This window comes from Mauremys reevesii, linkage group 4 (genome assembly GCF_016161935.1).
Source record: "Mauremys reevesii isolate NIE-2019 linkage group 4, ASM1616193v1, whole genome shotgun sequence".
Lineage (NCBI taxonomy): Eukaryota > Metazoa > Chordata > Testudines > Geoemydidae > Mauremys > Mauremys reevesii.
The window spans coordinates 92,752,385-92,768,026 of NC_052626.1; the positions used below are offsets into that span (position 1 = coordinate 92,752,385).

General features: G+C 39.3%; 1 protein-coding gene across 10 annotated transcripts in view; it reads left to right on the plus strand.

Annotated features, from left to right (window-relative positions):
• Positions 1-15,642, plus strand: part of HIPK3 (homeodomain interacting protein kinase 3) — a 139,716-nt gene that overhangs the window by 86,904 nt on the left and 37,170 nt on the right. The window contains exon 1 of one of the 10 annotated variants that reach the window (XM_039535723.1): positions 12,657-12,714. The exons of the other annotated variants lie outside the window; for them this stretch is intronic. The gene's annotated coding sequence lies outside the window, so the exon portion shown is untranslated. Of the gene's footprint in view, positions 1-12,656; positions 12,715-15,642 lie in introns of those variants that run through there. 10 annotated transcript variants of the gene reach the window in all.

A 15,642-nucleotide genomic window follows, 5' to 3' on the forward strand; every position in this document is an offset into this window, starting at 1 on the left:
TTTGCATTTACTGTAAGGCTTGGGTTGTGTGTGTCAAATAAGCTCTGGGAGCACATAGTGAATGAAGAGGATAAATAGAAATATTTTTACTGAACTGAGGCATGGACACTGGGGAAAAAATAGTATGTGATCATGTAATTAAAGACTTTCATAATACATATGCACAAGGAGGCTAAATTAAGATTGAACGGGCAACTTTAATTTGGGAGTTTCCTAACTTGAGTGTTTGATTTTGCAATCTTAAACTTCTTTTAATGTATTTTTTATGTAATATATGAAAAATGGTACAGTATCAAAATAAAAGCAGATTAGTTGTAGTTCTGCGACTGCTAGCTGATCTCAGAATTGATATCTGAAAATACATTTAAAGCACTGATTTTTACACTTCTAAAAAATAGATTTTATTGTTGTAGCTATAATTGTAACTATCTGTTGTGAATATATCCAGGAACTCAGACAAGATGTGCAGATCTTGGGTCATAGTAAAATCTTTTCATGACACTTAAAGGAATAAAAGGACTTTACAAACGTAGCCCCTGATCCTGTAAAGATATTTTTACATAGCTGGAATAATCCCAGTGGCTTTAAATTTAAATCAATATGCAGGTTTTGGAAGACCACGTCCATAACAGTGTTATATAAAGTCACTTTGAACCCCATAGAAATCTAGTCATCTTGAGGTTAAGGGAATTTAGTAACTGTTTAACAGTGCAGTGTCACCACATAATGTTTTAATCTAGAAGGTGAACCCCTACCATATTAAATTGAAACTTGAAGTCTTTAAATCATGATTTGAGGACTTCAGTAACCAAGCCAGAGGTTATGGGTCTATTATAAGAATGGGTGGGTGAGGTTCTGTGGCCTTCAATGTGCAGAAGATCTCACTAGATGATCACAATGGTCCCCACAAAGGTTCACTTTTATTATTTATTATTTATTTTAAAAAAAGTTGTTTGTGATCTTTAATTACCAAATTGGTAAACACCTCTTTGATTTACCTCTCACCCAAAAGATGGCATTTCGTGCAGCACAGTGCCCTCTAGCACAATACTAGAGCATCCCTGAGCAACTCAAGTGACAGAAGGGAAACAGCAGTTTTCAGATATTTAAGACCAACTGAAAATTGTAAGGGTGTTAGACTTCTCTAACAAAGATCACAAGAATCTTTTATAACAAAGTGTCAGACAACTTAAATATTGGGGTTGCCATCTGCTCCTCCTATAATCAAAGAACAATAGTTCTAAAATTCCACTACTAGGTTTCCAGAAGCATTTAGAACAGAGTTTAGGCTTTGGCCATAGGGATACATACTGTGTATAATATTGGCTGAGGATATAACATTGTTGTCATTTCTGTAATTCTTCTGCAGTTGGTATTTTTAGTAAATCAAGATCAGGTCCAGAGTTCAGCTGATAAATTTTGTAGGTGTACTTTGCTATAAACAGTTTAAAATTGAACATTTCCTTGGAAGTATAGAATAAGTCATTTGGATTTTTTGGTCCTTAATGTCTGCGTATGAGTTCCTTAAGTTATCAAAATTATATCAGTATCAGTTTTAAAAACAACAAAAATCTGCCTAGTGGTTCTCATATTTCATAAAGTGTATTTATTTCAGTAATTGGTTTTCTGTTTTTGCAAGTGTCTACTCTTTTAAACCCAGTAGGTTTTTGAAGTTTCTGTTTACACTTTAAGCTGCCAACAATGTGTTTTTGTTTTGTTTCATAAGACAATGTGAAAGTATTTTTTATAATGGTTTCCCTATATTTTAAAATAAAGTTATGCACTGGTGCTGAAGTTCCATTCCTGTTCTTTTGGATAAATGAATCATAATAAAACACCACCATAAGCTGCTGTTCTGTCAATGTATCGGAGAAGTGAAAGGACCACTTCTTTGAAGTGAGAGGATAGCTCAGTTTTCATGACCATTTGATCCTTGGTGCCTCTGTCAACAAGAGTGTCATAAGGGGTAGTTTTTGTTATGTGACTGTCTAACTATATTAGGAACTGGATGGAGATCATAGCTATCAAATAGTAACCACCTCCAATTATTACTGGCTTTGGCTGGACTCAGAGGATTTACCCAGAGTTGAAAACCGTTTAGACCTATTACCAGTCTTTCATTACACCAGTCTGTCAATTTTTAACTTTCATTTTTTATAATAGCCATCAAAAACTTATCAATTTTTTTAGCAAAAATTTCCCATCACAATGCAGTTATATTCATTTGTTGCTGAGCTGCTCTTGAGTTGTGGATGTCTGGCAAATACTTTTTTTTAAAAATTAAGCATTTAAAAAGACCCACACAAAACAGATGCTTTATATAAACTTTGCAAACAGCATACAAAGGAAGAATTAAGCTACATTTTATTTGCATGAAGTACTAATTTTAAAAACATTTGCAAAACAGAACTTGCAAAAATACTCAGTTTCTTTACTGTAGTCACATTCCTATTGCAGCATGTTGTGGTCAGATTCTGATATTACATCAATCCAGTTGTAATAGATACATAGTTAAGCAGTTTATTTTGGGATCTAAAACTGCTCTAAGAATAGAGTAGCTCTTCTTTCAACGGGAAAGGAAAGATAAATTCAAACATGAAACCAAAAAAGGAAAAATGGAGAAAAGCAGATAGGAGAAAACATATAAGTAAGAAACATGAGAGGAGAAAACATGGTAGGGGTGAAGGCAATGGGGAAATGCATGAAGGGATGGCTGTTACTTATGGATTCTGTAAGCAAACTACACAGTTTGGTGACAAACATGATATATCAGACTGGAAAGTTGAAGCCTTAAATTTTAGGCTACCAAAACATACTTGAGTTTTATGGTAAATGATTTTCCTTACAAACAGTCTGAAGGTTTAACTTCAAAGGATGTTTATCTGTCTCACGAAGTTTCTTCGTTTTGACAAAACATTATCAGGGGACGTAAAAGCAGTATTTCCTTTAATTCTCAAATGTAAAAAATATAAAAATCTGTTTTCAAAGTGCTTAAATGTCTAGTCTCAGAAGGGCGATTTTAAGTAATGATCTTAGTGGAAAGACAGTACTAGTAACAAGTTGGGTGTTTGGGTTTTTTTTGCCTAATGATGGTAATTTGCAGAGAGACACTTCTAATCATTAAAATTAGAGATGGAAAAGTTTTCCTGGCTCATCCATTCCATTCACTTGCTGGTGCAGGGTACAGGCCCCATTTCAGCAGAGCACTTAAGCTCATGCCTAATCTTTAAGCATGTGATTGAGTCCTGTTTGAATTCTTTGGAACTAAGCACATACTCAAAGTTAAGCGTATGTGTAAGGTTTGGGGTTTTTTTTGCTGAATTGGGACCATAGTCAGATATGCTTGTAATTGTTAAATAGCAGCAGATTTAAAAGGTTTTTAAAATGTTTTAATTGTTTTACTGCACAAATGAACAGAAGCATCATAAAGTACCTGATGAGGGAGTATCCACAATAACTGTGGAATGTTAGTTATCGTATAACACGGATATTAAATAAGCATATGCTCTCTATTTGTAAAGTTAGCCCATCAAGTTACTGTGGATATTCCCTCATCAGGCACTTATTGTGTCTGTTCATTTTCTTCCCATGTAGCGGCTGACATATCTATTAAATGACTAGTTAAAACTTGTATGCAGTGGTGTTGTAGCCATGTTGGTCCCAGGATATTAGAGAGACAAGATGGGTGATGTAATAACTTTTATTGGACCGGCTGGTCCCTTTCAATATGCACTAACTGCTTATGCTAAACAATCTGATCCACTTTGCATTTTGCTGCTGGGAGTTCCTTTCCCAGACCTGAAGAAGAGTTTTGTGTGGCCCAAAAGCTTGTCTTTCTCACCAACAGATGGTCCAATAAAAGATATTACTTCACTCTCCTTGTTTCTCTAGTTAAGTGGTCCCCAAACTGTGGGGTCTGCCCCCCCCCCCGGGGGGCACAGAGAAACTTTGGGGGAGGGGGGACGGCAGGGCCTAGGTCAGCCCGGATGGGGGGGAAGGGAGGGAGAGCCGCTCACACCCAGCTCCACTCTCCGGCCTCTGGCTCTGCTCTCAGACCCCCAATCTCTAGTTCTTCCTCCGGGCACCAGCTCAGACTGTGGCTCCGCTCCCCAGCCATGGTCCCCGGCTCCGCTTTCTGCTCCACTCCCAGGTCAGCCCTGTCCTCATTCCCTCTCCGCCCCCATCCCAAGTTTTGTTTTCAGCTCTGCCTTCAGTCCAAGCTCCTCTGTTGAGCCAACTGTGCAGTAATGGAGGGAGGGTGCAGACAGATTTCATTACTGGTAGGGGGGGATGGAGCGTCCGGAAAAGTTTGTGCACCACTACTCTAGTTAAAACTTTACATTGGAGGACATGCAAGTGAGCTACCTTGAAATGGATCCCTTGTTCCATTAGTTCAGTGAACAGAGCATTAACTTTATATGGAGAACTATGGTAACAGTATTTCACTATTTTCTAAAATAATTTTAATTAATTTTGAATACTTACAATACAAATGCCATCTCCACCCCGATATTGTGTAAAAAAAAAAATAATAATAATCTAAATTAGCTCCCTCCTGTGGGTAGCTTGTTTATATCTTGTTGGACTGCAAACTTATTAGGACTGGTTCTATCTCTAATTTTTGGGTCATGTATGCCACTGAATACACTGTGATTAACAAATAGCACAAGAATTAATATAACACTACTATGTAAAATTGTGAGTGCTGTGTAATAAAAGTATTTAATCCCTTGCTTTCTAAAATTAGTGCTTTTTCTTTTAAGGTATTATGAAAACTTCTGACAAATATTTCTTTGAGAGAAAGACTAACTTGTGGTCAACAAACTTCAGTTTACTGAAGGGATTGTTATTCATCACGATGTCATTCTTACTCTTAATACTATTAACACAGAATACTAATACCAGAAAAATATATAATGTAAACTCCAGCCCAGTTTGTGTAATACAGCATAGTCCAACAGAATAAGATAAATGATGTTATTCTGGAAGCAAATCTGATTTAGCATCACTGGCACTAGCTAAATCAAAAGCAGCAGTAAAGACTAAACTGGCATTGCCTGTTAAGGCCTGTTAAGGCCTTAGTAGCCTTGGTGATGACATTGACCCACCTCAGTGCTTGCTCCTACTCATTTAGCACCATTACTCTTGGCACCAACTCTGGACCTATCCTCTGGTGCTAACACATCTGTCTTGTCACCAAAGGTCCATGCAGATACTTATCAGGGTCAAAGAGAGAAGAGGAAGCAAATCTCACAAGCAGGACATAAGAAGAAGAAGCACCACGCCTTTCCTCCTTTCTACACTTTGACCATGAGGGCTTCTAACTCTCAAATAGCTCTGCTGTCATCTCTTTTCCAAGCTCTTCCAGAGGTGTATGTCAGCACTCATTAACCTGGATTTCTCACCAGTTTGGATCTCTCTAATACCTTCTCTCTCTCCATGCCTGAGTGAGTTCACTGTCAGGGCTATTAGCCACCCCACCACCTGCTTTTTCACTGCTTGACTCCATGCCTGTTTTGATTTCTCTGGTCTTGATCTGGAACCTCCCTGGGTTACCTTTAGAGATGAGTCTGGAGGATTTCTGACTCGACCTCAAGATCCCAGTGCACTCCCTTTGCCTCAAAGCCAGACACTGTGGATGGACCATATTCAGGGCCCTCTTCAGCTCCTTGTGTGACTCTACATATGGGACTCTGTGAAACCCCCACTGGAGGCCAGCTCCAGCACTGACCTGAGCATGAGCATAATCAATGTTCTCTCTAATTTTTTTCAATCCATGTGCAGAATGAATTTTGTTACGTACACCAAATTATTGCAGTAACGTGTGGATGTGCACCACCAGTGGAAACAAAAAACCTAGATTTAATATATATATTTAAAAGTTACTATAGGGCTAATTACTTCAGCCAGAACAGGTTAGGCATTTTAGAACTCACTACTCAAAGAATTCAATTTAAGTGCAACAGAGAAATAAAAATTATGAAATGCATAGACCAGTCAAAAAACTCAAACAGCACTTTGAAAGAATTAAATTACAGAAATATATGTGCATTGCAGGAAGTGTCAAGAAGTAACAACCACAACAGTAATACAAGTAGGTGTTAGGAGGTGGGTGAGAGTGTGTGTGTGTGTGTGTGAGAGAGAGACAGACATGTGTTGCCCCTTTAAGTACGTTCACAGCCTGGGAGGACTCCCTAATGGACTGTAGTGGCCCTGGGGCATCCTTCAGGTAATCAATACTGCTAACTCTCATGCTATATGGTGCTTTTCCTTGAAGCCCCAGTGTGTATACACGGGCACACCAGGAAGATATTGAGGAAGAAGTGTGTATATTCATCATCCCCTTGAGTTCTGGGAGAAGTGGAGCGGCTTCTTCCCATTCTGAGTTATAGTCATGGGACTAAAACTTGAAGTATTCCTATGCCCAGAGTGTGGAGTCCTGGCTGACAACTCTGACATGGAGCTGCACGCCGATAGAGAGGTCAGGCCATTGCCCCAGTCCCAGGCAACATGGGTTCAGGGTGGGAGAATATATCTCCCAGACCACAGTAACGAGGACCTTGTTGAGGACATTGTTGTAGGGGACAACCTTGGCTCGAGTGATCATGAGCTAATTCGTTTCCAAATAAATGGGAGGATAATCAATAGTGCATCTGAGACTAGTATGATTTCAAAAAAAGGGCTTACTAAATTAAAAAGGCGACTAGTTAGGAGGAAGGGGGGGGGCTAACATATATAGATCTAAGGGGGCAGATGCCGGGGGGGGTTACTTGTTGTTGAGTTTGGGGAGTTGTGTAGGTATATATAAGGGGAAGGGGAAAAGCTCAGGTAGCAGTTTTAGTTTAGCAAGCGCTGCATAGCGTCTTAGAGGGGAGGAAGAAAAAGCAAAGCAGAAAGCAGAGTGGGAAATGAAAATGGGAGGATCAGCAAAAACCTGTCTTTCAGAGGAGGGTGGGTGGGGAAGGTGAGAGAAGCTGAGCAGTGGAGATGGATGGAGATGGAGAGAAAAAATTAAAAAAAATAATTTTTTTTTTTTTTTATAAAAGAAGAAAAGAAAAAAGAGAGAGAAGAAGCTTAAAACTTAAAATGGAGAGAGAGAGAGGGAATAATCTTGGAATGGCACAAATATCTCTAATTTATTTATATTTCGAATTCTTGGATGAAATGAGGGAGGGGAAGGGAAATGGGATATAGAGGATGAAAAGATGGGGGGTAGACATTGTAGTATATGAGCGTAGTATCTGGAAGAAAAAACTGAACAGCTTAAATCGGGGGAAAATAATCTTCCATTAATCTTCATCCTAGAATATATTTGGAATTTGCTAGGATATTATATAATAATAAATCTAAATTAATAATAAATAAAAAAAATTCAAGATTGAATTATGTGAGCTAATTTTTCAAGAGGAAAAAAAAAAAAAGAAAGGGAAAAAAAGTAGCCTGTTAATTATAGCATCTGTAGTCTACAAGTCATGGAAAAAAAAGAAAAGAGAAAATCTTAAAAAGAGATGGGGCATGGATGAGATGGATATGGCAACTGGGATAGAGGTAGATCACATGCCAACCAAACCAATTCTTGCCAAACTAACTTGAAGACTAACAGATTTTTAGGGAAATTTTTTGGTGGAATCTCATTATCTGGATTTCATATGGGTTTCAGAGGGATCGCGAAATGAAGAACTACTGATAAAAGGAAAAAAAATGGGGATCAATGAAAAAAAAAAAAGGGATAGAAGGAGAGAGGAGAGGAGGGGAAGAGAGAGTGTTGAGGGGGGATTGAAGGGGGGAGAGGTTAGGGGAGGAGTTAGGAGTTCTCGTTTTTGGGTCCGTTTTTTTTCAATCTTTTTATTCTGACTATTTATTGCTGACCTGGGGTGGGGAGTGGGGCATTGGGACACCTGTTGAGGACCAAGTTGATTGGGGGGATGGATCGGAAGAGGATCGATTATTCTCCAGGAGATTTAGGGAGACTTAGTAAGGATGTATGAACATAAAGATTTAAGTAAGATAAGTGTATGCATAGTGGGTTATTATGGGAACTTAGAAGTGGAAGGAAGTTAGAAGTTGGTGAGAAGGAAGTGGGAGAGGAGGAGGAGGAGTAGGAGAAGACTAGGAGGACTACATGAGACCTAAGATGAAAAGGCGTTGAAAAAGTGAAGGTGCTAGTAGTCATGCCTGGGTAGAGGTAAGAGTAGGCTAGTAGTATTATATAGGTGGGTATATATAAGGCTATATGTGAGTATTTTGGATTGAGTGTTCTGTTTGTATGTGCAGAGTTGGAGAAGGGTTGGAAAGAAGAAGAGAAGGGAAACTAGAAAGAAGGGAAAGAAGAAAGGGAAGAAAGGTAGGAAAGAAGAGAAGGGAAGTATGAAGAGGAAAGAAGAGAGAAGAAGAGATGATATGAGAAGGAGGAGAAGAATATGAAGAGGAAGGAATAAGAGATAGAGGATAGAGAGGATAAGAGGATAAATACCAGGGAAAGGAATAATGGAACGATATAAACTGTCAGTCAGAGATTCAGCGGGAGAAATAAAGTATAAAAGAAGCAGGAAATTCAGGAGACAATCATCCAACAAACAGTGTACCGAAGGAAATAGGAACAGGGAAAGGCAATGGAACAAGTTGAAGGAGAGAAGATTATGATATAAGAAAGAGGTATATGGATGATGAATGAATTGGTATATGGGATGAGGATGGTATGGTAGGTTAACGCTGGTTGATTGCCTGCATGCTATGTTGTTTGTGGTCCATGTCTTGCATGCCCAGGAATTTTCGAGGCAGAATTTTGGGAAGGGCCCTGTAGGGTTTTCCCCCGGGGGGAATTGGCAATGGCCCTGGGGCGGGGTCACTTTGGCATGAGTGCTGGGATCTGGGGTGGAGGCCTGCATGGGGCAGGTGGTGGCCTGCATCTGATAGGAGGTCAGACTAGATGATCATTCTATGATTCTATGATACTCACTGAAAGGGGCCCTTTTTAAATTCTTCTTCTACAGAGGACCCAGCTCTCTCTCTCCACCACAGGCAGCTCTGTGGAGGTTACTGTCATTCTAGTGTTTACACATCAGTTTACAATGTTATGACTCTATATTCACAATGGAAAAAGATAGAAACTCCGGGATTGTTTTTAATTTAAGTACAGAATTTCAGATGATGGCAAAATGCAGCCCAAATGGTGGAACCTCACTAAAATCCTGAGCGTTACTGTTTCTTTTCAGCCCTATGATTTGCTGCTGTACTTTGCCCTTTAAAGTAGATCAGCACTCGAAGCAGCAGCCACAAGCACGCTCCCTCGTCCCACTCCTGAGCCCTGTCGTGCCCCCTCCCCCCCCCAGCTCTGCGGAGATGCGGTACAGGGGTGGGAGGAGTGGGACACACTGACATCAGTGATTTCGCCCCTTTCCCCTGCTCTGCATAACAAGCAGGAGGCTCCCAGGAGCAGCTCCAAGGAAGAAGGCAGGAGCAGCATGGTAGTGCGCAGAGGGACACCTGAAGTGTGCATCACTTGATAGCTTTCTGGGCGGCTGTCAGGCCGCACAGTTTAAAGGGAGCATGAGCACTCCTTCTGCAATGGCACCTTCTACTGTGAACAACGAAAACAAAGCCACCATGAGGCTCTATCCCAGCATTACGCCTAAAGAAGTCTTCCGTTTCCACGTCTCAATGTATTTCCTTGCCTGTATTCTTCCTCAGCCCTTATTCCTATCCAGAAAAAACTCTTCTTCATAACTTAGAGAGTGCTCTTTTTACCTGTAAAAGACCAGTAGGTAATTTGTTGCTGATCTCCCAGAGATTACTTACCAGTAACTTCTATTCATTGAGAGTCACCTCTGTGCATTCACGTTGCCTGCCCACCTTCTGCTTTACCTCAGAGTTCTATGTAGCCTTGGAACTCTGCAGTTAGGGAGAAAAACTGAGGCTGTTTGGGGAAAGGAGATGCACTCTCTTTAATAGGCGATGATGTTGCCGATGCACATGATGTCTTATGCACCCCCAAAAGAGACATGGCTTTTCAAGATAGTTTGCAGTTTACCATATCCCACAATTGTGAGTCTATAAGAACAGTTACTTGTAAGTAACCTCTCTTTACATTTTGAATATTCAGAACCAAAATTTAGAATATGGTAACAGTATTCAAATATAAGAACTCATCTTTTTTTTTATCAGTAACAAGTTACAAAAGTTCCCTGGGGAATAGACTATTTGACTAGTCTATTTTATGCATGCTAGTTCCTTCATTAATTTGCCACATCAGCATTTACCTGTTAAGTTTCCATGTCATTGCTTGCTGTGATGCTTCCAAAACTGCATCCTCAGGGTAGTCAACATATAAATAAATCCCCTGATAAGTTACACCTTTGCTGAGACCAGTAAAAGCATAATAAAAACCCAAAATATAGACACTTTGTGCTATCAATAAAAGGTCTGTCTTTTCACCAGGTATGGTGACTAATTAGGAAGGAATCTCACAGAAGTCATTTTAAATTATATCTCCAACACGTCTTGTCATTCTCAGTTCATTTTCTGTTACAAACTGAGGTGCAGGCAAGCAAAACTGTAAATAGAGATTTCTGGTCCTCCGTAATTCTCTTAACAGTAGCAGGATAATTATAGATTTGGATTCCAGTAACCATTTCCACATGAATTCCTCCCAGCCAATACTATGAGTGAGTTCTGGTAACCTTGGGATGGGGATGATCTTCGTTCTTTACTTTGTTTTCCTTACCCAAACCAGCCATTGCAGTACTCTAATAATCTATTTTGATTTCCAAATCAGAATTTTGCACTTTGTGTAGTTGTAAAATTGAGCCCAACTTTTAAAATGTATTTATTGCAGATACTGCTTCTTTTAATGATCCAGATTTTGGATGATTACCTCATTATATTTTGTTATATCAGTAACATTTATTTCTTTTTAGGTCAGATCTGGGTCAGGATTCAAAGTTGGCAAAGTGGCAGCTACTGACATAATCTTGTGAGACATATGAAAACTGAGAATTGTGATGATTAACAGTTTGTTCTAACCCTTTAGCATCATCAGGTTTAATGAAAAAGTCATTTTGTCCTAAAATTAAGTTTTCAACAAGATGAAAATGCATTGTGTACAAGATTTCAGACAATATCACAGTATTAACTTACCCCCACATGTCCTGTGGATTTCCTGGGGATCTGATGCCTGCTCTGCCCATCTTCCCTTCCTCACCATTCTGCTCCACCTAAGAATCTTGCACCCCTCTATGCACCTGCACGGAGGGAATGATGGTGTGGACTCCTCTTTTTGTGCCCCCTCAAGCAGAGATCCACTGAATTTCAGTTCCTTCTAAGGATTGGGCTATAGGGTGTATATAGCCCTAAATTGTAGAGCAGTGACTCAGGTTCCTTACTGAAACCTCACACACATGTGCCCTTGCCCACTATATTGATTTTCCTTGAGCTTAGGACCTTGAAACGGATTTGCTTTTAGACCAAAATCTCTCACTTTGTATTAGTAGTTTTTTATTTAAAAATGACAAACTACATACAAGACAATGTTTTGTCATTTTTAATGTAAAGTTATTACTCACATTGATCTGTTATTGTTCACCTTACAAGAAACCCAGGATGTGTAAGTTGTTAGTTGTAATGACTCTGTAGGATCAATTTAATAGTCCTCCCCACATGACCGGGGAAAAACTGGGTTAGCTCTCTGGCTTTTCATAGTGTCCTTACATTTCAAAGAGCAAATGTGAAGGGAATGTGTGGCATTAGTCTGGATTCCAATGCCCAAATGCACTTAAAAGCAAGAGACAACTAATCGGCCAGATTTTCTGAAGAAGAAATATTAACTCAGTTGCAGAAATACCATGATTTTTCATGTTCACTGAAATGTGCTGTTTAAGACACAATATTTTGGGTATTACTTAAATAGCTCTTGATCAAACAAAATGGCAGAAAGAAGCTAAACGACTATCTCAAACATGAAAGAAAAATTGAAATAATGTATTTTTAGCTTGGAGCAAAGAGGAGGTGTGCTTGAATAGCCTGTCTTAATGTGTAACAATGTAAATTTGAATATGCTATAGGAAAAAAGGAGATGCATACTGTGTCAGGCCAATGGTTCACATATTTTGGTGTTTTGTCTCCAGCAAGAGCCAATACCAAATTCTTTAAAGGATCTATAAATCCCCCATAATGGAAAATTATTTTGTAATATGCTTATTATGGAAGTTTCTTCTTAATCCCAGGTAGTTTAGGGTTACTTATCTGAATTGTTCGTGGTTATGAACTTGATTGTATTAATTTTTATCCTACCTAGAAGAACTGTGGATATTTTCATCCATATACATCTCTAATATTTTTTTAATCCTACTAACCTATTTGCTTCAAATAGTGTCAATGGATTCCAGAGGATAATAATGTTTTGGGTTAGAAAATCATGTGCTTTTATCAGTTTTAAGTTTGCCTTAATTTCAAAGGATATTCTCTTGGTCTTGTATCATCACCTGATTGACCACCTTGCTAGCTTTTATTATTTTATATAATTCTAAAATTTTACCAGTCATTCCTGTTCTCTTTAAACTAAATAGTCCTAATCACATTTCTTCTCATGTTGAAATCTTTCTAAGCCTTTAATATATTTTATTATCCTTCTCTGGGCCTTTTCTATTTGCTGTATCCTTTTTCAGATGGGGTCACCAAAACTGAACACAGAATTCAAAAGTGAGCACTCTATTCAAGGTGAGGGAATCCACCAGTTTTTATGTAAAGCATAATAATTTCAGTTTTATTCTCTTATCTTTTTCTTAATATATGCTAATATCTTGTTTGCATTTTAAATTCTTACTGCTCTTTTGAGCAGATACTTTTATTGAAGTGTCCACAAAGAAGTCTAGTTTTTTTCCTTGGGAAGTTAGTTTATTTAGAAACCATCAGTGTGTATGAGTAATCCAAATTATTTCTTGCAGTAAGCATTATTGTGCATTTATCTACGGTATGTAGCCAGCTATCATGTTGCTCAATAGCCTAGCTTTGTTAGGTCATTCTTAAGTTCCTCATAGTCCTCTTTAGACTTCAAAGATTTTGCATCATCTACAGACTTTGCCACCATGCAGTTCACTCCCTTTCAAATCATTTGAAGTGTGTTCTGTGTTGAATACGGATCACTTTATTGCTGCTATTTTTAATCTCTTAACCATTTTTTGAGCCATAGTTTTACCTTTTACCCTGTGAACTCTTAGTTTGATTAAATGCTTTTGGAAATTCCAAGTAAATGTGTATATATAAATGTATATCCAAAGTTAAATCTAATGTCATAAATTTAAATATCTAAAATACATTAAGAGGATCAGGAATTTATCTAAGCAAACATAAAAAATATTTTAAAAAGTGTAAATCCCTCAAGTAATATCTGTTGAAAAGAACAAACGGTGGCAGGTAGAACATAATGCAGTGCCTCTCACAGACTTCACATTTGCTTGTTTCTGGGAAGGGTGCCACCTTCTGGGCAGCAGTCCTCCAGCTTTACGCTGGAAACCATGGTTAGAATCTTGTGAGGGTTCTTCAGGCAGATAAACACACTTCCATATGGACTAACACACAGTACGTCCATATGGGAGAAAAATTTTCACATTCTGTTTGCAGGTTTTATTTCCCTAGGAAACTTTATCATGGAAACCTATGGTAACCTACTTATGGTAAGAGAATAGTGTTTGCAATCTAAGGGCTCACTAAAATACTGAAGATAGTCTATCCTGAACAGCTTTATTTAAAAAGTAACAGAAAGAAACTGAAAATATAAAACTGTAACAAAGGATGGATAAACAAAGATATGAGAGGATGCATGTAGTTGAAGGTGGAGTGCTTTCTGGAAGTAGTTACGTCTCTTTTTCTGTGGGATTGGATCTTACCCTCAGTGGTTTGAGCATTGGCCTGCTAAACCCAGGGTTGTGAGTTCAATCCTTGAGGAGGCCACTTAGGGATCTGGGGCAAAAATTGGTCCTGCTAGTGAAGGCAGGGGGCTGGACTCGATGACCTTTCGAGGTCCCTTCCAGTTCTAGGAGATTGGTATATCTCCAATTATTACCTTATTACCATTATGCAAGCCCCCTCACTTTGCCCAGGTAGGGCAAAGAATCCAGTGCTTCTGAGGATGACAGGGTCAAATAATCTGTATCCCTTGAGAAAGGGGGTCACCTCTTTTGCTTTGGGATCTGGTCTCTGGCCTGGAATATTTGCCGAAGTCCTCCAAACATAGTTTAGAGAGTCTGAGGTCCCTTGTGTCAAAAATACTGACCGGTGCTTGCAGAGGATGAACTTCATTCTGCTGGAGCTCCCATGATCAAGTCTTACTAATTTTTTTGCTGCCTCTAATCTGCCTTTTATTCTTTACCCTCTAATCCGCACAGGGAAAGAGCCCTGTCTTTGGAGTAATTTGAGTGTCTCTGGTGACCATTAGCCAGCTTCCAGTGGCTGCTCTTTGACAAGCTGTATGTTCTTGTTGCAATTGTAATTATAGCCCAAAACAGGCTTCCAGTCAGAAATCTTTGCGGGTGGTTTTGGTTCTGAAGTCAAATCGGATGTATTTACATAAGTTCCTTTGATTCAGCAGGGAAAGATGTGCACAGCTCACAAAAAAAGTATAAACCCCCAACAACAATGGGAATTTGCAGAGTTAAGAGGGGACTTAAAAAGCAACTAGTCAGAAATACAAAATCAAACAAACAAGATATTATTTAAGTTAATTAGAAGGAGGAAGCCTGCAAGAGTCTCAGTTGGTTTGCAAGGCAATCAAAGAATAAAAGGAGCTTCAATGGGCCAGTGGCCCTTCGCTAAGTATCAGGGCCTAACTGGCCCATGATGACCTTGTGGGGAGTACCTGGGAGCAATGAGGTGCTCCAACGGGCTATCCTTTAGCCAATTAGAAATGGAACAGCTGAGCTAGGAGGAGATTGGGAGAACAGTATAAAGAGGAAGTTGCCCAAGGGAGGGGAAAACTCTCTCTAGAGAAGCCCTGCAGCTCTTGCAGGCTGGAAGAACCCACAGGAGGTGGAGTAGGTTTCTGTGGGGACAAGCCCTGAATAATGGTTAGGGCTCTTACTGTCACATCTAAGAGAACTGTCAGAGTCCCTAGGAAAGGGAGACTGTGGGGAGCTCCTGAGGCTTATGGTTTGAGTCTGGCTCTTGGGAAGAGAGTAGGAAAATGAAGTGTGTTCTGGCAAAGAGGGAGAGACACTGGAGAGGGAGCAAGTAACTACGATACTCTCCAAGGAAGAATAGCAGAACAAGAGACTGAACCCTTCATGGATGGGGACAGAGCAACTGGAAAGCAAGAAGTACTCCTAGCAATTTATTGACAGTGGTGAGAAGAAGAATAAGACTCTAGTGAGGAGGAAACTTAATTCGTTATTTATTTATAAATAAAGGCACCCCTAAACAAGGGATTAAGGAAGGTAAAGTCCGACTTGGGACTGATTTATATAATCAGGAGGGGAAACTGAGGTATGGTAGAGGGCCTGGGCTTATGATAGGAGCAATCAAAGAGGATAAGGACAATGTAAATAAGTTAAATAACTTTTTGCATGTCTTAACCAGAGTACAGTAGGAGGGACGGAGCTATACTTTGCAAAGATCAGGCATTATCACAGGTCAAAATGTTCAAAGAGTAAG